Source organism: Dipodomys merriami, unplaced genomic scaffold (assembly GCF_024711535.1).
Source record: "Dipodomys merriami isolate MVZ:Mamm:240054 unplaced genomic scaffold, mDipMer1.0.p SCAF_12, whole genome shotgun sequence".
Classification (NCBI taxonomy): domain Eukaryota; kingdom Metazoa; phylum Chordata; class Mammalia; order Rodentia; family Heteromyidae; genus Dipodomys; species Dipodomys merriami.
This window is the reverse complement of record NW_027202493.1, coordinates 18,296,217-18,319,482: the sequence shown is the minus strand read 5'-3', so window position 1 is coordinate 18,319,482 and position 23,266 is coordinate 18,296,217. Positions and strand designations below refer to the sequence as shown.

The following is a 23,266-nucleotide window of genomic DNA, read 5'->3' as shown; positions in this document are numbered from 1 at the left end:
GTTTCTTTCAGAGATTACAGTTTCTCATGACAGTCACTAGACTGAGGAAAGAAGAGAGAGCCAGATGACCAAAGGTTTCGTAATCACATTTCAGAAAGTAAAGCACAGGCAGTTCTCCTTGAAGTCCTGTTATGAAGTACATGTTCCTGGATGAACCCAGAAAGAAATACCATCATGGCTATGAAAAGCCAGTGCTAGCTAAGGATTATATTGTTTAGCTCAGTATAATATATAGCTCAGTGTATGTATTTCTCTGAGGAGAAAATAAGATTTTTTATGGGTGCAGGATACTTTTTGCTTCACTTTTGGATGTTGGGGAAAGAGAAAAGAAAAGGAGAAAGAGATCTGAGACTATCAGATGGGGAAAAAAATTCAAATGGGCCTGAATTTTTAAGCAAGGTTGTTGGACACTAGACACTGGGGTATGAAACTGAAAAAGCAATACTGGAGACTCTTCATTGTTCTATTATATGTTAGCCTCCTGGCATGTATTACTTAGTTCTCACAACCACCTCAGGAAAATACTGCATTTTCAGATGATGAAAATGGGGCTGAAAAACACAGACAGAAATTTGGATTTGGTCCTGAAGGTCTGCAAAATCCAAAGATTGAGCTTTCTTTGCATTCTGAATAATGTAGAAGAATGAGAGATGTAGAATTCTGCATATTTCCAGATTCTTGGCTTAGTAGAAAATTTAAAGGTTATCATCAAGATGTTACTGAAAATGTATCTGTAGGACTTTGATATTTTAAAACTTCATGTCCAACAGATGTGAACCTTTCAAAATAAAAGAAAACAAGAACTACTTCCTAAAGATTAAAAACAGTAAAATATATATATTTGCAATAATGTACATGGAACAGACAATCAAATTTTAAGGATGAAGAAAAATAACTAGATGCGCTTCATGCCTTATATTTGTATTAAAACTTATAACACACATTAAAATTATTTTTCTAACTACAACAACCTCTAATGTTTTAATATTTAATGATTTTATTGCAAGGTACATACAATAAAAATCTTCACATTCCTACTGAAACATAAAACATTTTCTAAAATATTGTATGTATGTTTATAACTTATTTAGCTCACTCCTAACTTATCTTTTGGCTTCTCAACTATCTAATATCCTCAATTCTTTCCATATCCCTTAATTAAAAATGAATTTTAGAACAAATAAATTCTTTTGGTCCTGTATGTTGCATCGTTTATATTTTCACTGCTCAGATTTTATATCAAATGATTCTGATAAAATTAGGAACCTTTGCTCCTATTGTCAAAAGTCTTTCTGGGGCTGTTGTGTCTAGAAATAAATCAGTTTCACTGAAGTAAAGTCCGTGTGTGTGTGTGTGTGTGTGTGTGTGTGTGTGTGTGTGTGTGTGTGTGTGTGTGTGTGTGTGTGTGTGTGTGTGTGTGTGTGTGTGTGTGTGTGTGTGTGTGTGTGTGTGTGTGTGTGCATGCTTGCATGTGCATGCATTGGTACTGGGGCTTTGGCAATGGCTCATAGTTTTTTCACTCAAGTCTGGCACTCTACCACTTGAGTCACAGCTCTATTTCTGGTGTGTGTGTGGGGGGGGGGGAGAGAGGTGGATGATCAGAGACAAGAATCTCATGGATTTTCCTTCCTGGATTGGCTTCAAAACACAATCCTCAGTTGTCAGCTTCCCGAGTAGCTAAGATTACAGGGTAAGGTACTGCTGGGCCAACATTATTTTCCTAATCCACAGAAGGAATGTCTGAAGGGATGAAGAGAAGAGGTATCAAATATTTAATATATCATTTGAAGTTTTTGTATATTAATTCCTTAACAGCGGTTGTGGGGACAGAAGCCTAATCTACCATGTAAACTGAGAATGTATGGCTCATGAGGACCAGGTGTACCCCAAATCCTTTCTGAATACTTGGCACAGAGTAAGCACTCAAGTATTTCCTGAATAATCAGGTGTCTGGCTATACCTCTCATCTTCCAAAATGTTGACCAAATGTAAGCATATGGTTCAGTGGAAGGTGATCAAAATGGGATAATGGGTCTAGATCTGGAGACTATGTCATAACCTGAAAAGCAATTCACAAAATGAATGTACTTGAGAATAATAAGCAAGAATATAGTTATGGTTCACAAAGAAACCATGCTCTGAAGGTGCCCAATCAGCTTTGAGTTACCAGCCATGTGTCTTTGGCAAAGTCACTGGAGTCCTAATCTTATCTTTGAAAACAGACCTCACAGAACTCTTGAGGACTAAATGAACAAGGAAAGCATCTAACAAACAGCAAAGAATTTTAGAAATACGAGTAGGTGATTCAGAAATTTTATGAGAACAGTTTTAGTTAGAAGAGTATTAGCTAAGGTATTTACTAATCTGCCACAGATTCTGTGATTAATGATGTGATTTCTATCTCATCATTGAAAATGTAAGGCTTAGTTTACAGTTCTCTGTACAAACCAATAGTTAGACTGGAGGTAGGTAGTTTGGACTTTACAAAGTCCATACTGTGTAAACCTCACTTCTCTCAACATTCTCATCCTCCAAAAAAGGGGAAGTCATGGAAGTCCACTGGAAATAGGAAATGAAAACACCCACAAGTTATGTGCTCGTTATTGATGACTCTAGAAAAGGGTCAAGGGGCATTACACTATTACACCTCCACTATTTAGATTAAATAAATATTGATTTAGTAAACATTTCTTAAGTTTAAAGGTTCATCTGATAAAATGAACCAATCTATTTAATGTTAACAATTGTGGTTTCTCTTTACCTCCTTTTTTTCTGTATCCCAAGGGCACATTTAATTCAGAAGAGCAGGAGGGGCTGGGAAGGTGGCTCAGTGTTAGAGTGCTTACCTTGCATGCATGAGGCCCTGGGTTCAAATCCTCAGCTCCACATAAGCAAAAACAAAAAAGTAGGAAGTGGCGCTGTGGCTCAAGTGGTAGAGCACTAGCCTTGAGCTGAAGAGCTGAGGGACAGTGCCCAGGCCCAGAGTTCAGCTCCATGACCAACAAAATGAATAAATAAAGTGGAGGAGAGCAGTATGGACGTTAGGGGGGCTACAAGTTTTTTTAAAAAAAAGAAGAGCAGGAATTGCCTGTAGTGAGGGTTCTACCAATGTGCCTGGCCCCAGATACATGAAAGTTTTGAGATCAGAAAACAAATGCTTTTTCATTTACTTTGCCTTCTATATACAGTATGAGATATCTAAAACACTCTGATCCACATTACCTGATTTTATCCTTGTCAGTAAAAGTTACCAATCTCCACTGCCTTTACCTTTATGACTGTTAATGTTTCCAAGACCTAATGAAGATATAATTCACAAACTGGAAAAAGAGTAAACTTGCTTGGAGATGGGACTTTAACTGATGGATCCTCAGAAGACATTTCTGACAACAGGGAAGGATAGTGAAGCTATCTTGAGAAAAAACAATAGAATCTAAACTGAAAAGTACAGCAAAACTAAGTTTTCTTGCTACTCAAACAAGCTTTAAGAAAAGAAACTGAAATACTTACTTTAGAATTAGTTTCAAGGATTCAAGTCTCACCAACTTCCTTATATTTCTTCATCTGTTAAGAGGGCTAGAATAAAAACACTGGCTTTCTGAGCTGCTATTTCACTCCACACCTACTCTTCCTAGAATGTCAGGGACTTCATCCAGGTTTTACAAAGTGTTTATCAGCTCCAAACGCCCAATGTGTTTGGAGAACTGTGTTAAGAGTACATGAAACATTTTAAGTTGATTTCTTTGTAGTTCCCCACATACTTCCTATTTCATTCACTTGTGTTACTTGCCCTGACCCAGAGAATGGGGACCAAATCAGTGTGGGACCCTGTGGTGAAGGAGACAGGAACTTCTGTTCCCAAGCAGTCCTATAAGGATTGAACAAGCACTGTGGAAGAAAAAGAATCACTATTGTTATGGGCTTTACCATTTATATGCTACTCTCAGGTTCAGGAAAGCCCAGTAGATTTCCCCCCTAAAGTTTTCACTATTACTAATAACAATGAATACAGAAGACAACTTATTCAGAGAATACACAGAAACATTTTGAATCTTGAAAAAATAAGCAGGCAAGATTTTAAATTATTTCTCTGTACAAATATAGGTAAAGAACTCACCTTAAAAAGAAGAAAGTTGGGTATTGATGGCTCACATCTATAGTCCTAGCTACTCAGGAGGTTGAGCTCTGAGGACCATGGTTGGAAGCCAGCCTGGACAAGAAAGGCTATGAGACTCTTACTTCTAATTAACCACAAAAAGGCAGAAGTGAAACTGTGGCTCAAGTCATAGAGCACAGCCTTGAGTGAAAAGTCACACATGCACACATACACACAGACCTTAAGAATTACAACTATAACATGCTTTCACATCCATCAAGATGGACACTGTCAAAAACCCCTATGTAAGCCTGCTGCTGCTGGCTCAGGCCTATAATCCTAGCTACTCAGGAGACTAAGATCTGAGTCTCAGCCTTTGAAGCCAGGCTGAGCAGTAAAGTCAGTGGGACTCTTAATATCCAATTAACCAACAAAAAGCCATAAGCAGAGCAGTAGCTCCAGTGGTAGAGCACCAGCCTTAAGCAAAAAAAGCTAAGGAACAGTTCTCAGGCCTGAGTTCAAGCTCCAGTCATACACACACACACACACACACACACACACACACACACACACAAACACACACACACACACGCACGCACACACGCACGCACGCACGCACGCACGCACACATGCCCCAAAGCAGCAGCAGCAAACAAACAGAAACCCCAAGTAACAAACACAAACATGAGGATGTGGGACAAATTAGATTCCTGTGCTGTTGATAAAAATGTACAATGGAGCACCACTGTGGAAAACAGCACTGTAAACTTAAACATTAGACAAAATTACCACGTGATCAGCTAGATCATTTCTGATACATGCCTAAAAGAAGGCTGGATCTTAGAAATTTGCATGCTCACGTTTCTAGCAGCATTATTCACAACAGCCAAAAGGTGGAGACACCCCAGGTGTCCATCAGTGGATAAATGCATAACTAGTATGGGGCATTCATAAAATAAAATACTATTTCACTTTTAGAAAGTGAGTAAATTCTCAGATATGCTTTAGTATGCACGATCCTTGGCACTGTACCAGTGTAAACCATGCCAATTTCAAAAGGACAAGTACTGAATGATACTTCTTATATGAGGTACCTAGAACAGTCACATTCATAGAGACAGGAAGTGGGATGGTGGTTGTCAGGCCTGGGGACAAAGGGGAAAAAGGAGTTGTTTAATGAGTGAAGTGGTTCTGGTTCAGTTCTGCAAGATTAAAAAGTTCTAGAAGCTGGGTGCTGGTGGTTTATACCTGTAACCCTAGCTACTCAGGAGGCTGAGATCTGAGGACTGAAGGACTATCCCAGGCAGAAATGTCCCTGAGAGTCTTATCTCCAGTAAATTGTTCAGGAAAAGCCAGAAGTGGTGCTGTGGCTCACGTGGTAGAACACTAACCTTGAGCACAGAGAGGCCCAGGTCCTTGAATTCAAGCTACAGGACCAGAAAAAAAAAAATCTAGATGTCTGTTATGCAACGGTGTGATTGTATAACTGTATGCTCAAAAAAACTCAAGAGAAAATTTCATGTCACCTGTATAAAATTTGTGACAACACAAAATTCAAGATAAAGGAAATACCTTGGTGGGGGGAGGGGTGGTGCTGAGAAAAGATTAAGATAAAGTGTTTGCTACAGATATGCTGTTTTCCTTTTTTAATAAAGATTTTTTAAACAATATGGAATGTATGCAACTGAGACTTCAGAAAACAAGAGCCTCACCTTTTGGTTATGAAGCTCTCTCAGGGTAGAGAGTAACCGAGTCTTCCTAGAATGAAAGTTTCAAGAGCTTCTTAATTATGTTTATATCTCACTGTTGTTGCTAAGGTATTCCATAGCTACTGAATACATAGGTATTAAAATGAAGCAAACTGAGATTACAAAGTTTAAAATTTGCCTTGGAGCCCAGAAGCTGCAGATTCCCAAATGAGATAATTTGCTCAAGGGACACCACATTATTTTATAAATTTAGTAGTTTCACTATAGTAGTTTGTCAAGAGACAGTTTGTACAAAGAATGTAAATTTTACTATGGGTTTCAACTCTAAATTTTAACCTTAAATAGTCTAAGCTGCAAATAATTTTTTTTTTCAGTGGGGAGGACTGATGTTTAAGATTTGGAAAGTTGGGACTGGGAAGGTGGCTCAGTGGTAGAGTGCTTGCCTTGAATGCATGAGGCCTTGGGTTCAATTCCTCAGCACCACATAAGCAAAAAAAGCCAGAAGTGGTGCTGTGGCTCAAGTGGTAGATCACTAGCCTTGAGCTGAAGAACTGAGGGGCAGTGCCCAGGCACAGAGTTCAGGGCTCAGGAGCAAAAAAGAAATTAAAAAAATATATTTGGAAAGCCTCCAGTTTTATACCTTGCAACACTAAAATGATTATTATGAAATGGTTATTATCTTTGAAAAAGCTTGATCTTTAAAGTATAAACTACCAGTAGATGTTTAAGTACATGTTTTTAATATATACATAATATTTAATGCTTTAGAGTCAGATTGTAGGCTGCGCCTGACCTATAAATAACTTGAAGAATAGCAAATGCAATAACAAGTAATAACAACATTTCAAACAGTAGTACTTCTCTGGGATCCAATGGCTTATGCCTATAAACCTAGCTACTAAGGAGGCTGGGATCTAAGGATTGAAATTCAAATCCATCTTAGGCAGGAAAGACCAATTAACCAGCAAAAAGCCAGAAATGGAGCTGTGACTCAAGTGGTAGAACCCTATCTTTGAATGAAAAAGGACTGAGACTGCACCCAGGCCAACTTTAAGTTTCAGAAGCGAATAATTTTTCTAAAAAAGCAAGCAAGAAAAAAAAAAAGCACTATTTCCAACAATCTCACACCATGCTGAGCTCCTTCTAGTTCCATTTAAATTAGTCACAGAAGGAATGACAAATTGACAACCAAGACAGGGACAAGAAAACATAAGACTGATCCTTCTCTGAGTGAGTGCAGAGATCTTCCCTTGCAAACTTAGTGTGATGGTATAAATGGATGAAGGCAAAGATTTCCTAAAGAGTTACAGAAGCACACTCTCTATCACACCCACCAGAATCTGTACCAATTGCCCGTAATCATGTTCTTCAATAAATTAAGGATGACATCATCCCAATTAGAAAATACAACCTTCAGGCCAAGGACAGTAAGAGTCCATAAAGACACCCAGAATACCAACTATAAGAGCCTAGCATTGACATTTCAGGCTCTGGTTGGCACCAGACTTGGGTTTAAGGAGGTTGCCCACTTACCTTTCCAATGAGAAGACAGATAGAAGAAAGAAAAGAAGCAGGAAGAAAGGAGGAAACAACCTTGGAGCCAGCTGTAAATGCTCCCCAGATCTTAAACTGACCCATCTTAAACAGCCAGGAATATTCTCTCTCTTTCTCAGGTCTCTGACATTCCTAAGAGGCATAACCTAATATGGTCAGAAGAGATACAAGGAACAGTGGGAAAGCTGGAAAAATGCCCGAAAAAGGGCTAATGGCAACTTTTCTTCTTCAGGAACTTCAGGTCTGCTTTTTCTGAGTCTTTAACACCTATTTCACTAGACACTGAAATAAAGGTAGAAAAATCAACATTGTAGTCTGAGAAAATAAGAAAAAATGGTACCTTTTAAACTTATGGTGATATTCTTAATATTTTATTGTGTTTAAGTCTGAAAACATTGTGAAGTTAAGTTACCAGTTAGGAAAACTTGAGTTTAATATAGATGTGTCTATATAGCTCACTCTTACATAAAACACACATCCATGAGGTTCTGTCTAATAGTAGCAAGGAAGATGGTATGCTATTGTCTTTAATAATGTGCAAATCTTCAGTCCAGGAAGTAATTTCAGTAGATGTTCTATTAAAAATACTAGAAAAAACAAGCCATTGAAACATTTTTCTACAATCATTTTGTTGGGGAAAATAAGGGCAAACATTTTGCATTTTTTCTCCTCTTATTTTCCAATTCTTAAAAATAGACTGAATTCTGATTTATGCACACAAATTACAAGAGAAATTATTTACTTTTAGTTCAGCTTTAGTGATTCTCCTGGAATAATATGTAATGCATTAAGATTGAATGCTAGGAAGAGTGATATTGTCCAAAGAAATGTACTCATTATCTGACTTATGTAACTGTAACCCCTCTATACATCACCTTTATAATACCAATAAAAAATAAGAAATTTAAAATTTAAAAAGGTTGAGTAAAACAGAGGATTCAATTTTTTTTTTTGGGTCAGTCACGGGGCTTGAACTCTGGGCCTGGGCACTGACCCTCAGCTCTTCAGCTCCAGGCTAACTCTCTACCACATAAGCCATAGTGCCACTTCTGGTTTTCTGGTGGTTTACTGGAGATAAGATTCTCATGGACTTTCCTGCCCGGGCTGGCTTCGAACTGATCTTTAGGTCTCAGCTTCCTGAGTAGCAAGGATTACAGGTGTGAGCCACTGGCGCCCAGCAAGGACTCAAATTTTGAATCACTATACCTGGTGTCTACTCACTTGGAGAGTTCACTTCAGGAAAATTCTTTTTTTTTTTCCCCAGACAGTTTTACTATGTAGCCCAGGTTGGCTTTGAGCTCGTGGTCCTCCTATCTCAGCTTTCTAAGTGTTGATATTAGTGTTATGTACTACCATGCCCAGCTATTTCAGGAATATCATCTGCCTACTTTGAACCTCCATCATCCTCAGCTTTCACACCACATACCATGAGAACTAACCACTATGAAAAGGCTGGCTGATAACCATCAGAACAATAAATCATATCCTTCAAAATTGGGTTTGCAAATCATGTGATTCTTTGTAGCATTATTTTATAAAAGTTACCAGTGCTATTTCCAGTACTTTAGTGAGATAGCTAGTGACTTTAGTTTTCAAAGTGACTGGAAAAATGTGTTACTTTTAGAAGCAGATCAGGGATTTGGCATACACAGAGTAAGTAATGTGGAAAATATAGACATTTTAAATAATTTATAAGAATTATTTTTAAAGTTATTTTTAATACTGACAATGCAAGGCTGTTTGTTCTTCACGTCTCTCTTGTACTATCAAAAAAATACCAGGACAATGTAAACATGCTAAAAAGGTTCATATGATCCTTTTCAGTGGAGCTAAAATGCACTATCAACAAAATTTTATGCAAAGTCTGCTCCTTTGTTGTTTGGGTCACTGCACTAAGTGCAAACCATCTGTTACCTTGAATAATCAGAAAAAGTAAAAAAAAAATTAAAAGATAACAAAATAGCATTCCACACAGAACTTACTTGTTCACAAGCACCATTTATGACGTTTAAATTCTACTGACTTTAAGTGGCTTAGTACTCATGTTTTTATTGTTCAGATTAAGACTATATTTCTCCTTTTAATTTTTGCAAAGATATGCAATTGAAAAACTTTTCACATCCTAAAAACATCACTCTATTAAAATGTCTTATCCGAACAAGTTAAGCTCCAAGGTATTTTGAAAATCTAAAAGCATTTCAGTTAAAAATATATTCCGATCTGTATTCTGCAAGTGAGGACTTATAAAACTCTCATCAGCAGTATAGAGTTTGCTTTCATAAAAGCAGACTAACTTGATATAGTCAATATGCTAGGATTCTAAGTCTTCACTCAAACCCTCATAGTCTTAGTTTCAGATCAAATACTCCTCTCAAAACTTTTAAAACTTATTTCTAAATAGAGCTCTAAAACGCAATTCTCAAGCTTATTTCTTTTCCAAACTTATCTAGTGCTATGCTTGGCAATATGGAAGTGCCAGGATCTCTGTAACTGTTCACAGGCAGGGAGGTTAGGAATGAACACTTCAGAGCTTCAGAAATTTCTCACAAGACAGTTTCGAGATTCTGGAATACAAAACCAACAGTGTCTCATCCTTGTTGTTATAGTCATAAAACAAATGAATTCCCAGGATACTAAGCTTTATTCAGGAACCAATCACCTATGGAAGAAGTAATTTTGTTTGAAAGGTGCAATTTTCCTTTTCAGGAGAGCTCAAGTGCAGAACTAGCCTAGGATATGTTTACATAGCTCTAGTACTACAAATTTCATCACCACCCACTACTGTTCCTCAATGGCATGTAAATGCGCTTTGTGCTATTTTCTTGATGAATAGTGCATACACAAGACCCACTCCACCTACATAAAGATCATGCCACAGACCAATGCATTGAAGAGGGCTTTCATTTCAGTTTTGGTTTTTTGAAACAAAACATCACAAATCCTAAATAGCACCAAGTAAGTATTGTAAAAGATAAAGAACTTCTGCAGAGAAATCAACTCTAAAATTCCTCTTTGCCTTACTGTATTCATTTGGGAAGCATAACAAGGTATTTATTTTACATTTTACAATTTGATGACACCCTGCTGTGATGATGCTTATCTAGGTCTATAGCAAGACCTTTTCACTTTTATTCCACTGTAAGTTTTTTTGTTTGTTTTTGGTGCTGGTATTGGCACTTGAACTCAGGGCCTAGGAGTTGTCCCTTAGCTTTCTACTCAAGGCTGGTGCGCTCAGTTAAGCCACATTTCCATTTCTGGCTTTTTGGAGGTTAATAGGAAATAAGACTCTCATAGATTTTCTTACCTGGGCTTGGCTTTGAACATGATCCTCAGATCTCAGCTTCCTAAATAGCTAGGATTTCAGGTGTGAACCACTGGTGTTTGACTTCAACTATAAGTGGGCTTTTTTGTTTTTGTTTTTGTCTACTGTGGTGCTTGAACTCAAGGTCTGGGCACTGTCCTTGAGTTCTTTTGCTCAAGGCTAGCACACTATCACTTGAACCACAGTTCCACTCCAGCTTTCTGATGTTAATTGGAGATAAGAGTCTCAGACTTTCCTACCCAGGTTGGCTTCAAACTATGGCACTCAGATTTCAGATTCCTGAGTAGCTGGCCACTATAAATTTTTTAAACTCCAGTGATTTCCACAATCTACATCAGACTTACATTGAACCAGCAAAATTGAAGTTCTCTGTCACTTGAAAGAGGTTCCAACTGAAGAGGATGCTGGCTATTCTTATCATTCTTCAGTTTCTTTCCCTTATACACACACAAATACAATGATCCCAGCTAAAACTCAGAATCAAGATTACTTCCTGGAATCTGTGAATCAGAGGATATGAAAGATGGTGATGATGAAGACTGAAGTCAGAAGTGCTTTATTGCTACCAGGGTAAATCCTCATATCTCAGTCTCCTGAGTAGGTAGGATTGAATCATATCTATCCTAGAATATTCATTCTTGTGTTACTATGAAATTTCTTACTGATAGTCTGCATTAACTTGGATATGAATTCCTGAGAAGAGATGTTCCTTAAAATTTAGGTATTCTTTCCCAAGGCTATCTACAAATTCAATGCGATACCTATCAAAATTCCAACCTCATTCTTCAAGGAAATAGAAGAGGCAATCCAAAAATTCATATGGAACAATAAAAGACCCCGAATAGCAAAAACGATTCTCAACAGAAAGAACAGTGCTGGAGGAATATCAATACCAAATTTCAAACTCTACTATAAAGCCATAGTAATCAAAACAGCTTGGTACTGGCACAAGAACAGACCTCAGGACCAATGGAATAGAATTGAAAACCCAGAAATGAACTTACAGACCTATAGCCATCTAATCTTCAATAAGGAGCTAAAAAAATAGAATGGAAGAAAGACAGCCTCTTCAGTAAATGGTGCTGGCAAAATTGGTTAAATACTTGTAGAAAACTAAAGCTAGATCCTTATATATCACCCTGCACCAGAATCAACTCCAAATGGATCAAAGACCTCGGAGTCAAAGCAGACACTCTGAAAACATTACAGGATGGAGTAAGAGAAACCCTAGGTCTTGTTGGCACAGGCTGAAATTTTCTTAATAGAGACCCAGAAACACAACAAATCAAAGAAAGGTTGGACAAATGGGATTGCATGAGATTGCAGAGCTTCTGCATAGCAAACGATATAGCTAGCAAGATCAATAGAAAGCCCACAGATTGGGAGAAGATCTTCACTAGCCATACAACAGACAAGGGCCTCATATCTAAAATATACCTTGAACTCAAAAAATTAAATCCCCCAACAACAAATCTTCAAAGAAACAAATGCCCAATAAACAAGTGGGCTAAAGACTTAAAGAGAAACTTCTCTGAAGAGGAAAGAAGGATGGACAATAGACACACGAAGAAATGCTCAACCTCCCTAGCCATAAAAGAAATGCAAATCAAAACAACATTGAGATACCACCTCACCCCAGTTAGAATGGCTAAAATCAAGAACTCTAATAACAACAGATGCTGGAGGGGATGTGGACAGAAGGGAACCTTACTGCATTGTTGGTAGGAGTGTAAACTTGTTCAACCACTTTGGAAAGCAGTATGGAGGTTCCTCAAAAGACTCCACGTAGAGCTCCCCTATAACCCAGCAATCCCACTTTTGGGCATTTACCCAAATGTTTACAAACAAGACCACACTAAAGCTACCAGCACGACTATGTTCACTGCAGCATTATTTACCATAGCTAAGATATGGAACCAACCCAGATGCCCCTCAATAGATGAATGGATCAAGAAAATGTGGTATATATGCACAATGGAATTCTATGCCTCCATCAGAAAGAATGACATTGCCCCATTTGTTAGGAAATGGAAAGGCTTGGAAAAAATTATATTAAGTGAAGTAAGCCATGCCCAAAGAAACAGGTTCCATGGTTTCCCTTATTTGCAATATCTAGTATATGTCTGAGTCAAGCAGAAAAGGTCAGATAAGGTGATGTTAGGGAAATGGACCCTAAGATATGTATTCAAATGTTTTTTTTTCTTTCATGCGATTGTTTCTAACACATTTATAAGATTATTTCTTTGTTGTTTTGTATGTCCCTCCCCCACAGTATAACTGCTGCTTTCACTGTATTTGATGTTGGTATAATTTGTGGAGAGGAAGGGGAAAAACAAATCGTTTAAATAGGGAAACAGGTGGACCCATTGCAACAATGAGATGTATAAGTCGTTATGTTGAAAACGAACTTTACAACTTTGGTGGGGGGGGTGGGGAGAATTGGGTGGGGGGGGGAGGGAGGATGGGAAAGGATGGGAAGGGAAACAAAGGAGGAGGCTACAATGCTTGATAAGAAATGTACTCATTATCTTGCCCATGTAATTGTAACCCCACTGTACAGTATTTTCACAATAAAAAAATTCAGGTATTCTATATAGTTTCTGTCTGCTTTAATGATTACGTTTAAGAGTATATATGAGATTAAAAACCTTTCAGACAGAGTGCCTCGCACTTCTATACCCACCAGTGCCAGCATTCAGCTTTTCTTTGGAGACCAGGTCCAGTCTTAAATCACCAAGAGGAGAGGGTGATTAACCAAAAGCCCCCATCTGGCCTCAAAGGATTCTTTCCTTTGGGAGAGACAGTTTCCCAAGGAAATGGCTCTTTTCCTGGTTTTTAAATAAAAAGGGTTCTTACTCTGGTTTCTAAAAACACTAGCTGTTTACTAGATGGAATTCAGGGACCTTGAACTTCCAGAAAGCTCACAGAAAATTCTCTTTCTTTACACACACACACACACACACACACACACACACACACACACACACACACACACACACACACACACACACACACACACACACACACACACACACACACACACACACACACCATTTTTATGGGAAAATGACAGAAATGGGTGAGATGGGAGGCTGTATGCACTTATCAAAAATAGCTGTAATTTTTTCCACACATCACATTGCTATACAGACTATCCACTACCATCTTAGGTTCATCTTTCTTCTACTGACTAGAAATGTAACCAGAATGGGAGCTTGTCCATCAAGGAGGACACAAAGCAGACATAGATTATAGCCTAAGCGTTTAGAAACTGTCTTTTCCCAGAAGAATTCATATACAAGTTGATACAAATTATCAGGGAGAGTCTTCATGTGAATTTTTAAAATCAGGACAAGCAACTAAGGAGAGTTATACACATCCTGCCAACTATTAGTCCCATGCACAAATGCTAAATACTCTTTACTGGCAGAGACCAAGAATATCATGGAAGTGATTATAAAGCAAATTTTAGGAAGAAAAGAAAAATCATTGTTTGAAGAAAATCATCTTCTGAAGGAAAGGGAAAAAAATTGGCCTAATGGAAATGTTCTTTACTTGAAGGGAAAAGATGAAGAGGACATTTTTGAAAAATTTGTTAATATAGAAAAAATTCGCTTAAATTTTGTTTATGTAATATTTAAAAATACAATAAAATGAATATCCACTAATCCAAGAATTAGGATAATATTTGTTGGCTATATATGAACTACTAACTGTATGTGTTGTGAAGAATTATGGTTATTCTAAGCACCTGAGGTTTATTTAAAAACCTAAGGTGATTTTTTTTTTTAGCTAGAAGAAGACTCCAGCATTCCATTAGTTTGTCTAGTTTGCCTAAATCTTTTTATATCACCGTGCTCCACAATCAACTCCAAAATCAAAGACCTCCAGGTAAGAGCAGAGACCCTGAAAATATTCCAGGAAGGAATAGGGGATACGCTAGGACTCATTGGCACAGGTCAAAACTTTCTAAATAAAGATCCAGAAACACAACAAATCAAAGAAAGGCTGGATAAATGGGACTGCATTAAGCTGCAGGGCTTCTGCATGGCAAAAGATATAGCTAGCGTGATAAATAGAAAGCCTACAGATTGGGAGAAGATCTTCACTAGCAATACAATAGACAAGGGCCTCATATTAAAAATATACCTAGAGCTCAAAAAATTAAATCTCCCAATAACAAGTCCTCAAAGAAACAACAACCCCATTAATAAGTGGGCTAAATTAGAATTAAGAAGAGACTTCTCTGGAGAGGAAATAAGAATGGCCAATAGATACATGAAGAAATGTTCAATATTGATGGCCGTAAAAGAAATGCACACTGAGATTCCACCTCATCCCAGTTAGAATGGCCATTATCAAGAAAACAAATAATAAGAGATGCTGGTGGGGATGTGACCAAAACGGAATGCTACTACACTTTCGGTGGGAATGTAAGCTGGTTCAATCTCTCTGGAAAGCAGTATGGAGGTTCCTCAAAAGACTAAAGATAGAACTCGAGACTGATCCAGCAATCCCACTCCTGGGCATTTATCCAAATGATCATAAGTAAGGCCACACTGAAGGTACCAGAACAACTATGTTCATGTAGCATTATTTACACTATAGCTAACATATGGAACCAACCCAGATGCCCCTCAATAGATGAATGGATCAAGAAAATGTGGTATATATACACAATGGAATTCTATGCTTCCATCAGAAAGAATGATGTCAGCCCATTTGAAAGGAAATGAAAAGACTTGGAAAAAATCATTAAGTGAAGTAAGCCAGACCCAAAGAAACATAGGCTCCATAGTTTCACTCATTTATAATAATTAGTATATGTCTAGAATAGTCCTAGCAGAGGATCACAATAGCTCAATACTTATGTACGTATGATCATATAAAATGATGCTAGTTGAAATGAAGTCGAAGATACGGAAATAACAGTTTTTTTTTTTTTGGTTGTTAACCTTGTTGTTGTCAATATACTGTATCAAGTTCCTTCTTTTTCTTTTATTTCATTTTGCTTTTTCCCTTTGCTTTATCCTTGGCAATCACTGTCTTTGATTCTGGTACCCTGCGTCTTATGTATACATTTGTCTGATTTGGGGAAGGGAAGGGGAATAACAAAATGGTGAAACAAGGATACAGGATAAACCAATGCAATAATGATACTCACCAGACATTATGTTGGAAATGAACTTTACAACTTCAGGGGGTGGAGGGGAGTGGAAGGGTAGGGATAGTGGCAGAAAAAACAAAGGAGGGGTAACAATGTTTGACGAGAAATGCACTCATTACCTTACTCATGTAATTAAAAACACCTCCGTACAGCACCTTTACAATGAAAATAAAAACTAAAAAAAGACTAAAATTTGAATTAATTTCTTATGTATCTCCTACTGCCTTACCATTTAAGAATGATAACTAGAATATTTTTTTAGTTACATTCTGAAAAACCAGAAACATAGAAGGTGAGGCTAGGGTACCCGGTTCCATATCTCCATGAAACCCTTCTTTGTAGAACAGATAGGTATGCTGCAGATGCCAGTAACGTAAACCTGTAATCCTAGCTACTCAGGAGGCTGACATCTGGAGAATTGAAGTTCAAAGCAAGCCTGGGCAGAAAGGTTTGCTAGACTCCAAGATAACAAATAGAAAGTAGAGCTGGAGGCTCAAGGGATGCAATGCTAACTGAGCAATCAAGTCTTGAGTTCAAACCCCAGTACCACAAAAAGGCAGGAAGTGAAATCTACAGCAAATACATTTCTTTAAAAACATTTTTTTTCCTAATAGAAATGACAGGTCACATATTGAATGTGTTTTGTTCTAACAAAAAACTTTTTTCTTGGGGCTGGGAAGGTGGCTCAGTGGTAGAGCACTTGCCTTACATGCATGAGGCCCTGGGTTCGATTCCTCAGCACCACATAAGAAAAAAGCCCAAAGTAGCACTGTGACTCAAGTGGTAGAGCGCTAGCCTTGAGCTGAAGAGCTCAGGGACAGCGCCCAGGCCCAGAGTTCAGACCCCACGACCGGACCCAAAAAAAAAAAAAGAAAGAAAAAACTTTTTTCTTAACATCAGATAGACAAGAATGTCTTCCACCATCAACCCTTTGCATCAACCTTTTGTCCATCTCAACTTGAAAGCTAAGGCTGCAGCCAACAATAACACTAAGGGTCTCTGGCTGAGCAAGTAGTGATGGGAGGAATCTACCCATACTTGACAAGTCCTTTTCTAGGTTTTAAACTCATTTATAATAAAGTGCTAAGCTTACAGAGTGTAACAACTCAAAATGTTCAAATTGTTAGACTAAGAAGTGAAGGTAATTTCATACCCAACCTGTAATTCCAAAAATCGGGAGGCTGAGACAGGATAACTGCTGAGTTCAAGGCCAGTGTGGGCTACATACTGAAGACTATCATGAGAAAAAGCAGAGATAATTAAATTACAATTTTGGAATGATTTTCATCTAAACTATAATGTCCTGATGTATTTCAACATTCTCAACTTTTACAATACACACAGAGAGAGTAATAATAGAAACGGTAATTTTGACAGTACCTAAAACTGGGCATATTTTTGTCAGGAACATAATGCATAGTTAAAAAAAAACTCAGCTCTTCATATGGATTTTCACACTCTTGAATTCTAAGTGCATTTGCTACCTCTTTACTGGATACCAACAGGACAATGACGAAGGTGCTTATTCTTTTGAATCTCCACAGACTCAAGAGCTGAGGCTTTGTAACATACAGCATATGTTTGTCTACAATGGATTAGTAACTCTGCTGACAGAAAATCTCACATACAATGACTCATAGCATAGTCTCAAAGTTACAAAATCCTATTTCCTAGTCTAAATGAATCTCAATGTATCAAAACTGTACCCAGCACTCTATATACAATTAGCAAAAGCAAATTTTGCAAAGCAGTTGTGGTAAATTTCATACATTTGTTTCAGAAAAATCATACTCAGTAATTTCTACCAGATAAATAGCTTCTTCCAGAAACAGGCAACCGGATTAGTGTGGGCAGGGAAATATACTCAAGGATTCACATGTTTTTCATAAAGCAGATATCGTTTGTGATATGCAAAAGAATTCCTACTCAATTCGCTCAAATATATTTCAAGTTCCATAAAGTTTGGTATAATTTTTTTAAAAATAGAAATTACAATTCATTCAGAAACTTTGTCCCAAGCTCATCTTAAGGAAGCAAACAAATAATGCTAAAATTGGAAAGATATGCTATTTTTTCTTGTTGGTTCAATAATAACTCAATTCCATGAAAGTAACTATTATTAATATAATTATTTACTTAGATAATAGCAATATAGCCCAATTAAGGCAAGAAAGACTCTAGGCAAACAATCTGTTTCTTCTAATTATAGTCAAGGTAATAAGTCATAACATTTTTTCTGCCTGTATAGAAAATGAATAAAAATTAAAAAAAAGTGAGGTTGAAGGTTTAGTTTACTACCTGACTTAAAATTTCTGGTTTAACAAGAGGAAAAAATCTTTACATATATCATATGGTAAATTTTCAGATTTTTACCATCTTTTTATTAGCATTAATTAGTTGAACAGAGGTTTCATTTTGACATACCCATATGTGCACACGATCAATCATACCTTGATCAGACTCATCCCCTTCACTACTCTCGTTCTCCCTGCCGTGCCCGCCCCAATACCTCCTGCCACAAACTTCTGTTTCTAAGTGAACGAATCCAATTATCCTTAATATGATACCTAAAAAGTGGGCAAAAATATTAAAGCAAGTGTCTTGGTTACAATGTTATTAAGCATCCTTTTATACACTGTGGTAACTAGGTCACTACTGGGAATTTTGATGGTGCAAACAGCATTTTCTTAGACCTAAGTGTGCAAAGATGTAAGGAGCTTGGGGAAATCAGAATGGGTTAATGAAAGAGACTATTCCCCGAAATTGTGAGGAAAATTAATAAGAATCAACAAGAGACATAAAAATTCTTTGTTATGTATTGTTCCACAAATATTCCAAAAATGAGTAACACACAGGATGTTTTTTTTCCCCCCACTCCTGGAAGAAAGGTCACAGAATGTTCTTGTACCTTCTTCCTTTGTTGTTGATGCCCTGATTAGGGTCAGTTCTGCAGAGAAGACTTAGCATGTAGAGGGACTATCTATTCTGCTAGGACACACAGGCAGAGTTTTCCTAATTTTAGTCCTTTCAGTTATTTCATTTTATTTTATTTTTGCAAGGGAACAGTATAAAACTGAATACATGGCATGTTCTAGTTTGATGATTCAATCTCAGATGAATAAAGTCCTTCAAGAAAATTCAAGGTCTTCAACAAAGTATTACATCTATACATACTCAGTGTAATGAAGAACTGTAATCTCTCTGGAGGCAGAAATCCAAACTAATAGTTTAAATAGAAACAGAAAAGACATGACCCACATACTCAAAGCCAGCTTTTTAAAACAAAAACAGTAACTCCTATTTTTTCTTAATACTAAATCATACTTATCAATGAAAAGGTTACGACAATAGCGGCAAGGATATTTCTCTGAAATTCATAAAACTTAAGAGCCCACAAACATGTGAGAAGCCACAGTGTACTGCTTGCTCCCACAGATTAATAAGTAAATTATGTTTACTAAGTTGCAAAAGAAAAATTAACAGTTGAATCATGCTGTGATTGTTCTGACTGGCTAGCAGTAAATCCCCATTTGGTTTGGCTTTTGTCCCTGTCTGTTATCTACAACATTTCCACTGTCACTGCCACCACTTGGGCAGGGTAGGATGGCACAAACCTGGAATCCCAGCTTTAAGGGAGGCAAAGGTAAAAGGATTGCAGTACAAAGGCTGGCCCCAGGCAAAAGTACAAGACCCTCTCTGAAAAATAACTAAAGTGAAAAAGGACCAGGGACATGGCTCAAATGGGTGGTGTTTTCCTAGTAAGTGCAAGGCTGTGAGTTCAAAACTTATTACTGCTAACAACAACAACAACAACAACAAACATACCAAAACAAAAACTACAATATCCAGGAAGGCAAGTAAAAGGAAATATAACAGGATAAGTTTGTTACAACTAGTGAAACAAACATGCCAAGCACACATGGTTATGACAATGAATCTGCAGCACTGTCCTGGTACATTCACCGTCACCATTTGGCACTTTCAGTACTGAGGTCATTTGTTGAGAGTTGTTATTCTATAAGGTTACAACAAAGCAAAAGTTATTTGCAAAATCCATCCATAAATGGTTCCTGAAGGCAGACATAATTACAGAATCCTTCCGAGACTACAGTGACAAATTACTGTTGGGTGACCCAATTTTTGGTATACAGTAAGAACTCAGCAAGTTCCTAATAAAGGAACAGATATTTGAAGACACCTTTTATCTGTTTCTTGAAATCAGTGGCATGTCCTCAACAGTAAAAATATACCAAGTGTGTGTTAGGCAATACTGGTAGGCACTTGAACAAAATTACAAGGAAAAAATAAGTTAATTAGATTTAACATCACTCAAGGTTATATTCATATAGTTTTGAGTATCTATATAAGGATTTAGAATAAGTTAAATGCTTATATTTTCTGTCATTTAGATAAGTAGTATTACAAAAGTTAACTCTTACAGTTAGCTGAGTTCTTTAGTATTCAGTGGTATGACAAAACAATCAAATGATACACACAGAGCTAAAGGTGAAAATATAGAAATATGGTCCACTGAAGATTTTGTTATAGTTTTAATGTTTAACACCCAGTAGGCAGACTAAAAAAAGCCAGTTCTCAAAGTCAATGAGTTCATACTATGTCTGGGGAAATCAAGAAACAAACATCAACATTGGGGTGTTTACAAGATTCTGGTCTAAAAGTTGGTCACTGATGGGCAACAAAACAAAACCAGCATATAGCTCTAAACACACACACACACACACACACACACACACACACACACACACACACAAACACACAGAGCAAGCTGCAAACAAACGAAGGGAAGATGTTAACTAGGCTAAAACAGAGAAGTCACAAAACAACAACAAAAAGAGAACATAAAAACTACATAGGGCGGATAAGAAATGCCACTGATGAGGAGGTGTTTCTGGCTGGAATGTAACAACCATGAGAAACAAGAATAACAAACTGGGTAGCAAGGGAGAGAACACAGGATGAGAGTTGAACCACATAGAATTGAGTAAGGGCATCTTCACTGTGCAAAGACAAGGGAACAAGTCTGTAAGTGACATTTACAAATCCAGGCACAAGGTGGAAACAAAGGTAGGAGCAAGAAAAGAAACTGGTGAAATGATGATGCATATAACACAGTGGGATAATAGAAACATGGACTCTGGAATTTTTCAGACACTTGTGTTCAGGGGGCAAAAAATCACATGCAACTATATGATGAAAGATGATCTGGAATATTCTGACTTATTAAATGACCACAGCTATCCTATCTCCCTCCTAACCTTCATAGGCTCTTAACTAAGTTCAGTGACAATGAGTAGAGACTTTGGAATCAAAAGAGGTATGCTTACTAGCTGAAAGAGGTCAAGGACTATGTGAACGGAATCGTAGCAGATACCACAAAGTTTTAATCTGGTCTCCAAGGTCGTGGAAAACTCTAATCGTAAAGTTTCAATGCTTGTCTTAAAGTAAATGACATTTCCAAATCGAGCCACAAGATGGAAACGGAAGCAAGGAAGGAAACTTATAGTACATATAGCATAATATCACAGATTTCTCCCTGCAGCAGAGAACCAGCAAGTTTTCAGTAAAGGGAGAGGAAATACTTTTGTATATTTTTTCTGCCTTTAAGATGGAAGCTTAGCGCAAGTAGAAGAAAAATAAAAATATGAAAGCAACAGAATATTCATGTCCTGCACAACCCCTAGACAAAGACAACACCAAGTGTCTTACTTTCTTTAGAAAATCATTCTTAGTACTTTGTGTGTGTGTGTGGGGGGGGTGCGGGGGGAAGCCCAGAGCCTGGGCATTTCAGTAAGTTCTAAAGGTATCTATCTCCTCATCAAAAAGATGAATGTTGCTGTTCAAACCTCTAGATAAGTCTTACGAATGAGACCTTTCCGCGTAGTCTCGGGCAAACATTTTACAGCCTGAATAGGATGCGCTTGTTTACTCCTGAGATCGGGGCGGTTTCCGCGTGAAAGGCCGAGCATCACTTGGCGCCTTGCGCGAAGCCAGTATCTCTGAAGTGAGACCCACGCCCTGCCGTCCTGGCTCCCGGGACTGTCTACGGGAGGGAAGAGGGGCTGGACCGCTTTTCCACTGACACCCCGCGCGCCGAGGTGCCCGGGGCAAGCTGAAGACTTCACGAGGAACCCGCCTATCTCAAACGCCTCGCACAACGTTCACTTAAAAACAAACAACACTCGCCGTGCGAGACGGGCTGGGTTACCTGTCCTGCCGGGCCTCCCGCGGGAGGGCGATCCACGTCCTGAGCTCACCCCCGCGGGGCTGGAGGGCGGCTGGCGGGACCCGTCCGCACGTCGGGCGCGGAGGAGCGGCCCGGCGGCCCGGAGTCCGGGGGCAGCGCCCCCGCCCGAGGAGGACCAGCACACCTCGGGGAAGGGCCGCCCGCACCCGCGCCCGGCCCGGGCGGGACGAGGCCACGCGCCCCGAGGGCAGCGCGGGGGACCAGGGGCTGCAAGCCCCTGCAGGCCCCGGCCCACCGTCCCCGGACTCCGGAGCGCGGCCTCCGGACCGCGGCGCGGAGCCGGACGCGGCCTCGGCGCCCCCCCGGCCCCCCCACGCCCAGGCCGCCCCTCCGCGCGGCCGCAGACTGGAAAACTTACAAGGGCTGCGGTAGGGCCGCGATAGGGGGGCGAAGACTGGCAGACGGCCGCGGCGGGCTGACTGTAGAGTCCCGACTGGAGAGGGCAGGGAAAGCGGCCGCCGCCTCGCTGTGGCGCGCAGGGTGAAGCGCTCGGGGCTCGTGGTCGCCCCACGGTGTAGCCGCGCGGGGGCGGGGCGTGGGCGGGGCGTGGGCGGGGAGGGAGGGGCCTGGGCAGGGAGGGAGGGGCCTCCCCTCCTTGTCCCCGCCCACGTCTACCCCTGCCCCGAGCCCGCCTGCCACCGAGTGGGTCGGGCCTATCTTCCGGATAGGTGGGGCCCAGTTCTGGAAGGCTGGCATGGTCTGGTGCTCTCGTGGTTGGGAGCTTGTCTGAGGCCTTGAGGTGTGTGCCCACTTGGAAAGCCGGACTTGGCACCAGGAACATTCTCTTTCCTTGGAGGAATCAATTTCAGATCTGTTTCTCAAATCCATTCTAAGCAAATTTCTGCCATGTAGAGGGTGTGTGTGTGTGTGTGTGTGTGTGTGTGTCTCCCTACTTTTCATTCTATGGAAAATTGGGAACTAATAATAACAAAATATGATCAATAGAACACCGGGTTGTGCATTTTGTCAAATAATACCACTTTCACCAGCAAAATAACCTAAAAGTTTATATTAACAATGCACAGCAGCTATTTTGAAAACTTGAGGAATGTGAACAGGTAGTCAAGATTACTTGGCAGTGGTTTTATAAGGAAATAGTGTCTGCTGTTGCCAGGGGAACAAGAGCAGAAGTTACAGAACCAAGGATTCTCAT

General features: G+C 39.1%; 1 protein-coding gene across 2 annotated transcripts in view; it reads right to left on the bottom strand.

The window, feature by feature from the left end:
• Slc7a2 (solute carrier family 7 member 2) overlaps nucleotides 1-22,597 on the bottom strand; it is a 67,871-nt gene extending 45,274 nt beyond the window's left edge. The window contains exon 1 of one of the 2 annotated variants that reach the window (XM_070016320.1): nucleotides 22,472-22,597. The gene's annotated coding sequence lies outside the window, so the exon portion shown is untranslated. The remainder of the gene's footprint in view (nucleotides 1-22,471) is intronic. The other variant, XM_070016319.1, reaches the window with a different exon arrangement.
• Between the last annotated feature and the right edge of the window lie 669 nt (nucleotides 22,598-23,266).